Source organism: Meriones unguiculatus, chromosome 7 (genome assembly GCF_030254825.1).
Source record: "Meriones unguiculatus strain TT.TT164.6M chromosome 7, Bangor_MerUng_6.1, whole genome shotgun sequence".
NCBI classification, from domain to species: Eukaryota; Metazoa; Chordata; class Mammalia; order Rodentia; family Muridae; genus Meriones; species Meriones unguiculatus.
Window position 1 is genome coordinate 40506273 of NC_083355.1, and position 13769 is coordinate 40520041.

Below are 13769 nucleotides of genomic sequence, written 5' to 3' on the forward strand. Positions count from 1 at the left end.
GTATGTTCGGCGTGTTTGTGTAGAAGAGACGCTAGGACTATCATGGGTGCCGGCTTTGCGAGACTCCAAGGGCCCCGAGGCTGGCAGCTCCCTCTGGGAAGAGGTGTGCATGGGGTTGAGGGGAAGGGTGAGGTGTGGCTTGGGAGGTGAGCTAGCTCCTGGAAGAGTGACTACACAGGTAAAAGGCAGGGACAGCTGGGAAAGCTGGGGGAGGCCCTTCTCGGGAAGGAGTCACAGCCGAGGGACTCTGCCAACATCGCCTGCCCTCCCTTCTCCCTGCCTTAGCTACAGACGTCTGAGTTCTTCAGCAGCCTCTGAAGTTGGCAGGGCAGAGGGAGGGGTTCCCTGACCCTTGGTCAGCAGACAGGAATAGGGGACCAGTGGGTGGTGCTGTTCCCCCCATTAGTCACTTCCGTACCTCAGACAGGAACTTGGGGCTGAGCCTGTCCCACAGAATACAAAGGAAGACACAAGCCTCCTCCCACATTTTCCTGCTGAAGGGGTCAGGTTTCCAGTTTTCCCAGTGGCTCTCAGCTGGTTTCAACCCGACTGGTCCCAGTCGGCCTGATGGAAGTGTCTGCCACTTAGGAAATTGTGTCCCACCAGAAGGGCATGAGGACAGAAGGCCTCCCAGCCTGGCTCCCTGCCCAGCAGCCCCACTGCAGGCGACTCTCCTCATTTCGGAGAATGGAAGGGCCTCTGATGTCACCTGGGCAGGAGGGACTCACCAATCTCCCACCGCATGCCAGGCTCTAGGGAGGGACCTGAGTCTCAGGAGGGATGAGACTCCTTCCCAGGCCTCAAGAGTTCCTTGTCCAGCACAGCAAAAATTGGCCGCAGGCTCAGATAGGGACTGAGGCAGCTGTGTAGACAGGTCTTACAGGCCGTGGCGTCGAATGAGCAACAGGCAGGGTCATGGCACTTGTCCCCCACAACACTCCTCAAAGAAGCAGCTCATGTTCTACACACGCCTCTTCGGAATACATTGTACATGTGTGCAAAGTAAGGTGAGGCCTTAACTGTGCTGAACTTCAGTTCTGCTTCAGCCTGACTTCTGTTTAAGTGGACGTACATTAAAAAGCCGTTGTGAGGGGCTTTGGGTACAGCTCTGTCTGTCTGGAAAGCATTTGCCTCATAAGCACGGAACCTGTATTTGATCCCCTGCACCCAGGTAAAATACTAGGAACAGTGGCACACGCTTATAATCCCAGCACTGAGGAGGCAGAGACAGACAAACAGCCAGGGCTCACTCGCCAGCCAGCCCAGCTTCTGTAGAGCCTGGTTCACATAGTGAGTTCCGGGCCACTCAGGGCTATGTGGCGAAACCCTGTCTCAAACAAATAAAGCAGGTGGGTGGCTCCTAAAAAGTGGCACATCTGGCCCCCACGTGCATTTGCAAACACGAGCAGCTGGACCCCCACCTACAGGGGTCCATACGTGCATGCCCAGACTCGAAGGTGTCGACAAGCCAACAGATGTCATGTGACCGGTATCAAGGCCTTATGAGTTTCCTAAGAGCAATCAGTTTGCCTGGACACGAGGCAAGATGTTTGGGAAGAGAGTAAATTCTCGAGGCTACCAGGCCACTGGGTACTCTCCGATCAGAGTCTATAATAGCAGTTCTTAACCCATGGGCTTGATCCCTTTGGGGTCACTTTTCATACCCTCCATAGGATATTTATGTAATAATTTGTAACGATAGCAAAATTACAGTTAGGAGGTAGCAACGAAATACTGTTATGGTCGGAGGTCACCACGACAGGAGGTACCTGGAGCAGAAGGTCACAGCATCAGGAAGGCTGAGAACCGCTGGTCTAGAAGGTCCAAGCCACCTAATGTGGACCAGCGCTTTGTTGGTTTGAGACAGGGTTTCACCACGTAGCCCTGGCCGGCCCAGAACGCACTATGTAGATCTACGCCCACGAGGTAGGCTTGGCTGGCCGGCTGAAGAGGAGTCCCGGATATCTGTCTCTGCCTCTCCAGTACTGCAATTACAAGTGTGTGCCACTGTTCTTAGTATTTACGTCAGTTATTCAACTGGTGACTTGTGTGACCATACAGTCCCATCATCCGGGCCTGGTCTAGCCTTGGCCTTTCTGAGCTGGTCCTAGCCTGGAAGCCCCCCTCCTCCTACAGAGGCTAACTAAGGCCTCTGTAGGAGGGATGGTATGCCGCCTCTCTCAATCCCACCTCTCTCAGCCTTGGTTCCTGACTCGCTGCTCCCATTCTCCTGATGTGTTGGCCATTTCCTCCCATCAGGCTAGGCCAGCAGTCACACTGCCTATAAATAGAAGAGTGAGATTCCTTGTAGCCCAGTGAATACTGCTGACATCCTGCCTCCGTCTGACTAGCCCTGAGTCACAGGTCCTGCCGGAGGCCCACCCTGGCTGGCCAGGCCCATACCACTGACACGCCTCAGAGGAAACGTTAGGGCTGCCTGAGGGTCCCTGGGGAGGCTGAGCCAGCCTTACAGAAATGTGGCTGGCATTTCCTCCCTGTGAGGCCTGCCAGGGCTGCACTCCAGCTTGCTCGAGAGGGAACTCGCCGAGGACCCTGTGTGTGGGAGCCTTGCAGAGGCAGCTGGCCTGGAGAACGAAGCAGCCCCACCCCCACCCATGCCCGAGACGGAGGCTATTTTTTCAGGAGGCTCTCTTCTCTCACCCTTGTTAAAGCTTTGCCTAGGGAAAGCCCAGATCCACCCTTCCCAGCCATGAGTGGCAGCCAAGACTGCTTCAGCGGCCTACATGTTGGAAAAGGGCAGGCAGGGAGCTGGATGGCATTGTGTAGTGGGGTGCAGCTGGAGGACTCGGCTGGCATGCCATTCTATTCCAGAGTGAGGAGTCTGGCCGTGTTCACCGGCTGGGCTGGAACCACTGTCCATCTGCTAACAGAATGTGGCCGGAGGTGCTGGCGGACTCTGTTTGATCAAACATCTCCTGAAGGACAGAGCGATTGATGGCAGGACAGCTCTGTGGGCAGCTTAGGCCCACGGGAAACTCAACCCTAGCCCCCCTGAGACACCCATCCAATAGGTTCTTTGCTTTGGTCCCTTAGCACCCCCCCCACACACACACACACTCAACCTGTCTCATACTCTCATTTAGTGAACACTTTTCCCCCCTCTTTCCTCACTGGGTCTATTGGGTTATAGATGTGTTCCGTGGGGTTGGGGGGGGAGTTAGTATTTGCTCATCCTTAAACAGCTGGCATAGATTGTCTTGTTGAATTGATGAAAGAAAGGGGGGGAAGATGTTAGGAAGGAATAAAGGGAGGGGGAAAGAAGGAAGGAAGGAAGGAAGGAAGGAAAGAGGAATAAAGAAAGGAAGGAAGGAAGGAGGGAAAAAAGGAAGGAAGGAAGGAATGAGGAAAGGAGGGAAGGAGGGAAGAAAGGAAGGAAGGAAGGAAGGAAGGAAGGAAGGAAGGAAGGAAGGAAGGAAGGAAGGAGGGAAGGAGGGAAGGAGGGAAGGAGGGAAGGAGGGAAGGGAAGAAAAACGGGCCTGTGCCCTGTGCTTACATGGGCATGCACACAGTGTCCTTATATAGCTTAAGAAGCCTGGGCAGCTCCCTCCCTCACGGTCACCGTCTAAATCCCTCTCCCACAGGATACCACCAGGGCAAGAAGGCCCAGCTGTTTGGTCGCATTCCTTGCGTTTGACCCTGGAGGGGTGAGGCAGTTTCTGACTCACACACAGGCATCTGTGATTCCTCAGTCCACAGGCACTAGGGGAGAAAACCTGCCCCTTCTCTAGAAGGATGCACGTTTCTACCCAACTTGCAAAGCTTTGCTAACTCCCAGCCACCCATGGTGGAAGCCTCTGCTGAATGGATTCATAGTCCACGCCAAACCCTGGGGCCACAGGGCATTTCTGCATTTCTGCATTTCTGCACTTCTCCAAATACTCTTTTTTTTCCCCCTTTGTGTCCAGGGGTGAGGGATCATCCCACTGATCCTCACACTTAGGTACCTTGCAGAGTCCTAGTTACACTTCAAGAACCATTGTGATTTCATATTTTTGCAAGACTGAGTCAAGACATCATTCAGAGCTTCTGCCCATCTTTCTCCAACTTGGTTTGCGTTATCAAGCAACAAAGGCAAAACTCTTAAATTAAGATACACAGTGGTCTGAAAGTCAGGGATGGTTGGAAGCAAATAGCAGTCCTTCGGTTGCCATAGTGACAGAGGCTGCTAATAGGCAGGGGTCTGAGAATATTATCCAGGAAGCATTGCTCCTTCCCAAAGATAAACAGTGCTCCATAGAGAGACACTGAGCTGCCTCCAGGAGCCTCTTCAGTGCTCCCTCCCTGCAGAGGCACTTGTGGGAGGTGGGACTGGGAGCAGCCTACTGACCCTCCAGGTCATTGGATCCTGGGCTGGCCCTGGCCTATCAGCACCAAGGAAGCTATGAGAAGTGTGTTTGTGAATGCACTTCAGTTCCCGCCAGCTGTTGCACCTTCTCCAGCCCGTGCTGGTGGCCAGATGGCCTGACATGGCCCAGGACGTGCCTGAGGGGTGGGAGGGAAGAGCCTGAGCTGTGGGCTGGGGCCCGAGCTATTCTACAATTACAGTGTGCAGAGGCATGAGCTCATCCAGACATGAGGAAAGCTCTCTTTTGATGTGAGCCTGGGCGCCAGTGGCTGCAACCTCCAGGGCCCAGCCTGGCCAGGGGAGGGAGGAGTAATAAGGTAACCCCAAGTCGGTGCTTCTGTGCTCCTAGAGGCATGGCCGTCCTTCCCCAAATGTCCCTCCCCCAGATACCTGCCGCAGGCCACAGGAGTCTTTTTCATTTTTATTTCTTTATTTTGAGACAGAGTCTAGCTGTGTAGCCCAAGCTGGCCTCAAATTCTTTATACTTCTCCCTTGACCTCCTGAGGGCTAGGACTACGGGCAGCAGAGAAAGGTCCTTTTAAAAATTAAAAATAATAACTTACTTCCTAGTATGTGCAAGGCCCTAGGTCTGATTCTCCAGCACTGAAAACAGGTAAGAAACTCAGACATAAAAACGGACAAAGCAAACTCCCTTGTCCCCTCCACTCAATGTGACAATCAGCACTCAGGCCATGCTGCCTCCTGGGGCCCCTCCTCCCCCCTCCACATCCATCCTCGGTGCTGTTCTGAAACAAATCCCAGGCATGGCATCATCTCACACATAAATATTTTGGTATGTGTCTCCACAAGGACCATTGCGGACAAAAGCCGAGCGGGAACCATTGTGACAACACCATTAGCACACGACAACAACCATTATCCCCGGTATTAGCAGAGATCCGGTTGATGCTCTGTTTCTGTTTATTACCCGACCGCTTCTTGTCAGTTTAGGTTTAGGCCCAAACGAGGTCTGCTCGTTGCCGAGGCTCGGTGAGTCTCCGGAGCCTCTTCTGGTCTCAAGGTTTTTCGTTCTGTCTTTGCCTGCAGTTTATTTACGGGGAGAAGCCAGTCTGTTCTGCGGCGTCTGGCTGTGTCTGGACTCTGCTGATTGCGGCTCTGTGGTGCAGTTCAACAGGTCCCCCTTTCCTCTGCTTCTCCTGTAAATGGGCAGTTGGGCATAGAGGCCGGGTCAGGGTCAAGCGTGTGGTTTAGAGTTTGCTTTGTCAAGACTATATCATTAGATGGCATTGAATTATATCGGGAGACAACACACGGTGGGCACCTCTCGTGTGTGTGTGTGTGTGTGTGTGTGTGTGAGAGAGAGAGCACGCACATGTATGTGTGTGTCTGTGTATGTGTGTGAGTGACAAGCAACCATTGTTACTGTATTTGATACTGGTCTTGAGACTGAGTGTTGTTACGCAAATTGATTCATTAAAAACTGAAAGTGATGTCTGTATATATGCATGTGACATACATCTATACATGTACATACATGTATAAATACATATGTGTGTGTGTTTATGTATGTATGTATTTCTTGTTTTGTGTCAAGATCTCACTTTGTAACCTAGGCTACCCCTGAACTTTGCATCCTCCTGCCATAGCCTCTAATCGCTGGGATAATAGGTATGTGTCACCACACCCATTTGATGTTAGAATTTGCTCATTTTGTATCAATAGGTTGGAATCCATCTGTGAAGTACTGCCTCCTCTTTTGCTGGCTGCACAGAGGTTCTGTTTAATAGGCACCTTCAAAGCATCTTACCTTCCTCAATGGGCCCCGAGGGTAAGTGGCTTGAAGCACTTACGAATACAGAAAACTGTACACACTTTCTGGTAGACTGCCTCTGTGTCGGGGGAGCATCCTGGTGGAGTAGGAGGCTCTATAGTCTGAAAAGTAGGAGCTCGGACTTGAATGCAGGACCTGCCAGTCATAAGCCCTAGGAATTGGGCAGACCCTGGGGACATGGGTTCTCTGGAATGTGGGGATTGGTCCTCACCAGAAATAACAAAGGTCTATTCATTCCCAGCATTACCCCTTGGGTCCAGGGCCCCTCACTTGGATTTTTGCTGGCTGGCTCTGGAAGGGAGAACATTCCTCAGCAGGTTCAGGCTTTTCCTAGCAAGACGCGAGCACAGGACGGCTACAGAATCTTTGAGGCTTTGGTGAGACATCGTCATGAATTTCAAGATTGTGACAGCAGAGCATTCAGACAGGCCTAGTTCCTTTCAGAGCACAGGGCTTTGCTAGACACTCCCTCTTGGCCCCAGGAATATGGTCCTGAGCTTGTGTTTGAAAGCATGTGGACACATTTCATCTAAGTCAAAGTCTTAGTCACTATTCTATTGCTTTAAAGAGATGCTATGACCAAGGCAGATTATAGAAGAAAGCATTTAATTGGGGGCTTGATTTTGGTTTTAGAGGGTTAGTCCATGATCATCATGACAGAAAACAGGCAGGCATGTCGATGGGGTAGTGCCTGAGAGTGTAAATCCTAATCCAAAGGCAGCAGACAGAAGAGACTAGGCCTGACATGGGCTTTTGAAACTTTAAAGCCACCCCTAGGGTTATGCCTCCTCCAGCAAGGCCACACCTCCTCCAGCTAGGCCACACCTCCTAACCCTTCCTAAACAGCCTACCAACTGGGAACCAGACATTCAAATATTTGAGCCCATGGGGCCATTTTCGTTCAAACCACCGTAGTTAACAGGAACTGAATGTGAAATATAAGAGACATTAGCCATAGGCAACAAATGGAGGTCAAACCATCTTCATTTAAAAAGGGGGGAGTTTAAGGCCACAGGCAGAGCTTAGTGGTAGAGCATTTGCCTAGCAAGAATAAGGTCTTGGCTTCCATCGCCATTACAACACACACACACACACAAACACACACACACACACACACAGCAAGATCAAAGGGGAGTTTACAGTGAACAGTACCTGACAATCATAGTCACATTAAGTTGCTGGAGGTGAAACCCAGTGTCTCCGGCAGGCAAGATGAATGCTCTACCTCTACCCCTGAGCCACATCCCAGCTTGCCTTTTCATGAGTTAACTTGTGACCAAAACTGTAAAAAAATTCGGTTTGAAGTGGAAGAGACAATAACATGGGCATGGTAAGAAAAAAAAAAAAGTGACAGATGATGAGGCATTGGCAGGAAGGTCCATAGTTGTCATCTGAAAAGGATGGGACAGATTTAAAACAAAAACACATCTAAAGTTGAATCAAAAGAGAAGACGTTGAGCCGGAGGAGAGCAGGATATAGATTTGCTGTAAACTCTGAAGATGAAAAGGAATAAGATGAAGCTGGTGTAGGAGCTGTGACCCTGAGCCTTAGGAGGTAGAGGCAAGAGGAGCTGGAGTTCAGAGTCCTCAGCTAGATAACAAGTTCAAAGCCCAGCTGGGCTGAATGGGGCTCTGTCTCAAAAACAAAAAAAACAGGGCAGAGACCTAAGTGAGCTAGATCCTCAGGGTTCTTACCGTGGATGTTGGTCCAAAGTTAGAAGTCGAGAAAGAGGTGGGTAAGAGTGTTAACTTGAGTCGTGGGACACACAGAAGGAAGTAGTTCATTCTCGGTGAAGCTGGGCTGGAAAGGGCGTGGAGCAGGAGTCTGTTTTCCTTTATGCTCTCTTGCCCTGTATGATTTCTTAGCACCTTCCTGTATTACCTTGATGATCATGCACAGGTTAAGTGAGGGTGGTGTCTATAAGCCAGTTTCGGGGGGGCCTGTCTTAAGGGTCACCATTGCTGTGATGAAACACCATGACCAAGATCAAGTTGGGGATGACAGGGTTCATTTTGGTTATGATTCCACATCACTGCTCATCTTTAAAGGCAGTCAGGGCAGGAACCCATTCAGGGAGGAACCTGGAGGCAGGAGCTGATGCAGAGACCATGGAGGGGTGCTGCTTACTGGCTTGCTCTCCATAGCTTTCTCAGTCTGTTTTCTTAACCCCAGGACTACCAGCCCACGGGTGGCCCCACCCACAATGGACTGGACTTTCCCACATCAATCACCAATTAGGAAAATACTCTACAGCCCATGTTCTCAATTGAGGCTCTCATCTCTCAAATGACTCTAGCCTGTGTCAAGTTGATATGAAAGCAGCCAGCACAGAGGGAGAAGGGCTGGCCTTGGGCTTTCATATTCTCAAGCTCTAGCATGTGGCTCCCAGCAGATAGAATCTTACAGCTTAATGATCCACAAGGATGATTTGGGATGTTCTGTTTGGATCATGTCCAGTTCTTGAACAAACTAAGGTAGGCTAGGCTATGACTGGCTTCAGCAAGATCACGTGACCACTTGGTTTAAAATATTTCAAGACCTGAGAAGGATATACAGTTTGTGGGCCTATGATATGGCTCAGCAGGCAAGGGAGTTTACCATGAAAGCCTAGAGGCCTGAGTTCAGTTGCAAGAACCCATGTGAAGGTGGAAGGGGGGCTTCATAAACTTGTTCTCTGATCTCCACACACGTACTGCAGCAAGTCCCCACTGGACAGTAACAATCAATAAATTACTGGTGGTGCAGGCCAGCCAGGAATCTCAGCTATTCAGATGGCTGGGGTGAGAGGATCGCAAGTCCGAAGCCTGCCTGGGCTCTGGAGTAAGGTCAGGGCAGGCTCGGGTAACTGAGGCCTTGTCTCAAAACAGATTTAAGGGCTAAGGGATAACTTAGTGCTCTCCTAACACAAGCAAGGGCCTGGGTTTAATCCCCAGCACAGTAACAGTACACACACACACACAGAGAGAGAGAGAGAGAGAGAGAGAGAGAGAGAGAGAGAGAGAGAGAAAGAGAGAGAAGCAGTTTTCTAAGGAAGAGGTTAACTACCACTGGCAGGAGAGAATGGATGCTGTAGGAGACAGGGAGATGTTCCTGGCACTAAGACTTTAGCATTGGCTCAGCCTCAGTACCAAGCGCAAAGTATGTTAGATGCAGAGACGAAGGCTACATGTAGCTGTGACTGGGAGGGAAGATGAGGGAAGATTCCACCTGGGACAGCGCAACAATGTCAAGGGCCCCCCCTGTATCCCAGGCTCCCCAATCTTGCTCAGCGGCAGATCAGACCTCTTTTCTGTTCGAGAAGGGACTTTACTGTCTCCACCAGTGAGGTGGGACAGAAAGTCCAGGTTGGCTTGAGTGGAGGACCTCAGGAAGGTAAGTACAGAGCTTGGCACACAGTTGGTATTTCCCTCAGACCCAGGGCCCACCCACCGACACTCTGCCTTCCCTTTGGCCATGGATAAGCCACATTCATTCCAGCTTGCTTAGGACCGAGCTTTCCTTCTTAGAGGCATTTTATTATCTGGTCCACAGAAGAATACAAGAATTATCCAAACACGTAAAATCACCCAACAACTGAACTAAAATCGGCAATAGCTTCCCTCGCTGCTAGATCACACACACACACTCCTTTCAGGCAGGAAAAGGCCTGGTATTTCAGACACTGGGCACACTCATGGGGAATTGTAAAATTGAGTATATGAACAGAGATATTTGATCTATGAAGCCCTAGACTGAAAACTTTCATGAAAACATCATGAGACTAGTTTACCACCACAGACTCCTAGAAGCCACTCCAGAAAGATCACAGGTCAGCCAAGGATGAGCAGAGAAGGCAAAATGGTCTCCTTATATGAGGACTGGAATGCAGGGTACACCAAAGGAGAAAATGGGCAATGGACCTGCTTTGATACGTTTGCTAATTACCTGACATGTGTCAAGCACCCAGGCTGTGTGAGCAGCAGGTAGATCACACACACACACACACACACACACACACACCCGCAAGCCTCAGGAAGCTGATGTCTAGGGCCTTACCTGGGCTGTGTACCCCTTGGTGACACTGTCTGTAAAGAGTAAGTTGTTCTAAGCAACAGAAAGTAAGCCTGAACTAGCAAGGCAATAAAAGGGGGAAATTTGACTGACATGTTCCTAAAATTATCAAGGGCCAATAAGCTTCTGGCAGGGCTAGATCCAGGCACCACAGTGACACCATCAGGGCCCAGTATCCTGCTCTGTCCCTTGGTACCCTTCCGACTTCATTCCCAAAAGGCCGAAGAGCAAAAGTGGCCCTTGCAGCTTGGGGCTCATAATCTCCACAAGACACAGCAAGACTTGAGGGCGCTGTGTCAGGGACTGCGTGGACTCGGGTTCTGTGCCTGGGCCTTTGCCAAGGTTTATGGTTGGCGTGATAGTAGCCTTGGTCTGGCGGTAGGCTGGGGATGGGGTGGGGAAGGGACACCATCCACTTCGTGGGAACTGAGACAGGAAGAGTGAGAGGTGACTGCAGTTCCCCTCCTCACACCCACGTACCAGGCACAAACCTAATTCACATATCCTAGTGGGCCTGTGGGGTTAAACCATCGGTGTCCCCCACCTTATAGACAAGAAACCGACTCAGGGGGTGCAGGCATTGCCAGTGTCCTCCTCAGTAGGTGGACAGCTCCTCTGTTGATGGGGAGGAATTTGTCCTCTGTTAAGATGGCCTCTGAGATACACTGAAGGTAAGAGAGGACTTGACTAACTAGACCCAGTAAAGGGAATGGATGCGACCAAGAGACAACATTGCTGATGACTTGGACAACCCTCCGTGTCCCCTCCCCACCGCACGCCAGGGATATGTCCTCCACAGAGGGTCACTCAGCCTTCCTCCGCACCTATCCTCTGCTGAAGCACTGTCGTATCACCAGGCCACCTGGGCCCCCTGGAAAGCTGAGCCTTTCGCAGCGGACCAGGCAGGAAGACCACCCTCCCGTCTCTCACAGTTGCAAGTTCATTATGATGAACTCAGCACACGCTGGGCCATGTCCTGTGGCCCCTCTGGCCACACTCTGGGAGCCTGTTCATGTCCTGGGCTGCTGTCTGATGGGGTCAGGTCACCTTCAGTTAGGAGATTCTGTGGGGGTGCCGCACCAGAACAAACAGCCAAGGACCTGATGGGGAGATGGAACTGAGGGGCTCTGAGGCAAGAGGTAAAGATATATGTGACACATCTGTGCCTCTGTTTCCCCTGCAGGCCCTCCCTCAGAGCCGGGGCGTGCATGTGTGGGATGTAGAACAAAGCAAAGTAGGCTGGCCCTGGGTTTTGCCTATGGGTCTTGGAGTGTGATGTCATGGAGCAGTGTTATCTTAGCCAGGGGCAAGCTGGCTCATAAAACTGAAAGGTCAGTGGGGTCCGGTGGTGAATGTCTTCAATCCCAGCCCTCAGGAGGTAGAGGCAGGAGGATCTCTGAGAGTTCAAAGCCAACCTGGACTACACAGCGAGTTCCAGGCCAACCAGAGCTACACTGAGACCTTGTCACAAACAAACAATCCTGAAAAGTCTTCACTCTGGTGCTGTTGGCACAAGGATCTCAAGGAAGATGCCCCAGTGAGTTCGCAGGTAAAGGACACGGCCTCCTTCACTCCCGGGGACACGCTAAGCAGAGACCAGAAGGGAGTGGCGGTGGTGGCAGCTAGGAGAGGGCCGAAGCTGAGATGATCAGCCTGACTGCCCCTGTTGTCCAGGAGGTATCTGCGACCTGTTGATGTCAACCAAAAAAAAAAGTTTTTGCTTGTTTTTTTGCATCTGTGGCTGAGATCACAGCAGCACAAGTCCTTCTCCCTTTGGCTTGGAGTTGGGGAAGGGTAGCTCGGTGGAGCTCTGAACCCAAGGAGAGGGAAGCACCTGGGAAGTGATTCTGCCTCTGGACAAGCATCCTTCCGGAGTTTGTCTCCCATCCCTGGAGCCTGGGATGCAGTGAGAAAACCACTGAGCTGCCAGTGACAAGGGCTATAGCTCTTGTGGCAACCTCTCCTGGCAACCATGTGGTTGGGCACCAGGAGATGGTGAGTGGTCCTGAACCCTTTTACCAAGCACACCCAACACTCATCACCCCAGTGCATCCACCACACCTACCTGGGTTCCCTGTGCCAGCCGTGTGACCTCAGACAAGTCTTTCTACCATCACAAACCCATTTCCTTAACTGGAGAATGAACCTGCTATCCATATGCAAACATACACCCAAGACATGATACTTGAACATTCAAAACAGCTTTATTCATAACAACCAAAATCTGCAAACAGCCCAGCCATCATCTGCAGGATGGACAGACAAATTCAGGGGCACCCACGGGTGGTGATGCTGCCCGGCCTGCAGAGGAGTGGCTGAACTCTAATGCACATGGAGGAGTGAATCTTGAAAACACACTAAGAGAAAGCAGACGCACAATGCACACCACACAACCATCCAGAAAAGACAAGAGAGAAAGACAGGTCACTGGTGGGCCAAGGCTGAAGGACTGACCATCAAGGGAATGGACGGAGCTTTTCAGAGCAGGTGTGAAATAATCCAACCTGATGGCGATGGTTATCAGGGAGTGTGTTCCTGAAGAAACTCTGCGTTCTCTCTCTTCGTCAGCTGCATCCTCAGATGCATAAAAAAGTTGGCTGCCATCAGCCATTCTGAGGTGATGTCCTGTCAAATTAGGAACTCCCGTGAGAAGACGCAACTGAAGCTCCACAGTGGGAAAGTCAGCAGTCTGCGCCCAGGCTGGACCCTGGTGACACAGAGCAAAAGGTGGACCTCTGGAGGGACAACAGTTCATCAGAAACGAGATCCATGGGAAACTACCACACAGCTGCCCGCCCCTCTGCCTACCTAGTGTACCGTGCTATTACCGGACAGCTCCGCCATGCCAAGCCATCAGGAATAAACCCCACCTCCATCCAGAGTTGCTTTCCTGACACAGGAGTTAAAACAGGAAAGCAGGTGGGCATGGTGGTACACAGCTATACTGGTAGCACTCTAGAGAGAGAGGCAAAAGGATTCTGAGTTCAAGGCCAGGCTGGGCTACATAGCAAGATTCTGCCTCAAGTCAAAAAAGGGACTTGGAATACCCTCAGTGGTGGCGCTTGCCTAGTATGTCTAAAGCCCTTAATTCAAACTCTAGGGGAAAAAAAAAAAAAAAAGGAATGAGGTGTGAGGGGTGAGGGGATTTCTGCTTCTCTGCAATCAGGCAAATCAGAAAGCCATTGGGTACCTGCCCTCAAGACATCTGGCAGATGCCATGGGTCTAAGCCAGAGCCTGAAGCTGTAGAAGTCTAAAGTTGAAACTCCCCAGGGGAAGCCCTGGGCTTCAGTGACCCAAACCTCAGGGAATCCGGGGCAGAGACAAGGCCCAAAGCTCAGTCCAGAGCCACCTGCCCAATTGGGTTCAGCCAGAGCCAGAGGCCAGAGAAGCAACTGTCAGGAAAGGTCATCCTTACAGGATCAACAGCAGAAGACAGTGTCCACTGTGCTGGAGACCCAAATGTCACCTCAGTGCTGGTCCCCAAGGGACCAGCTTCCCCCCTGAAGACACCAATGTTCCCAGCTCACGTGTCCCCCTGGAAGGGAAAAGAAAGGCAGAA

The 13769-nt window shown here is 51.2% G+C and overlaps 2 long non-coding RNA genes across 4 annotated transcripts in view; one reads left to right on the top strand and one right to left on the bottom strand.

The window, feature by feature from the left end:
• Positions 1–13769, top strand: part of LOC132655199 (uncharacterized) — a 19191-nt gene continuing 5422 nt past the window's right edge. Inside the window, exons 1-2 of the long non-coding RNA XR_009592898.1 lie at positions 1–103; positions 6050–6155. This is a non-coding gene — a long non-coding RNA (uncharacterized LOC132655199). The remainder of the gene's footprint in view (positions 104–6049; positions 6156–13769) is intronic.
• LOC132655198 (uncharacterized) overlaps positions 12392–13769 on the bottom strand; it is a 19249-nt gene continuing 17871 nt past the window's right edge. For all 3 annotated transcript variants that reach the window (XR_009592897.1, XR_009592895.1, XR_009592896.1), the window contains one exon: positions 12392–13745. This is a non-coding gene — a long non-coding RNA (uncharacterized LOC132655198). The remainder of the gene's footprint in view (positions 13746–13769) is intronic.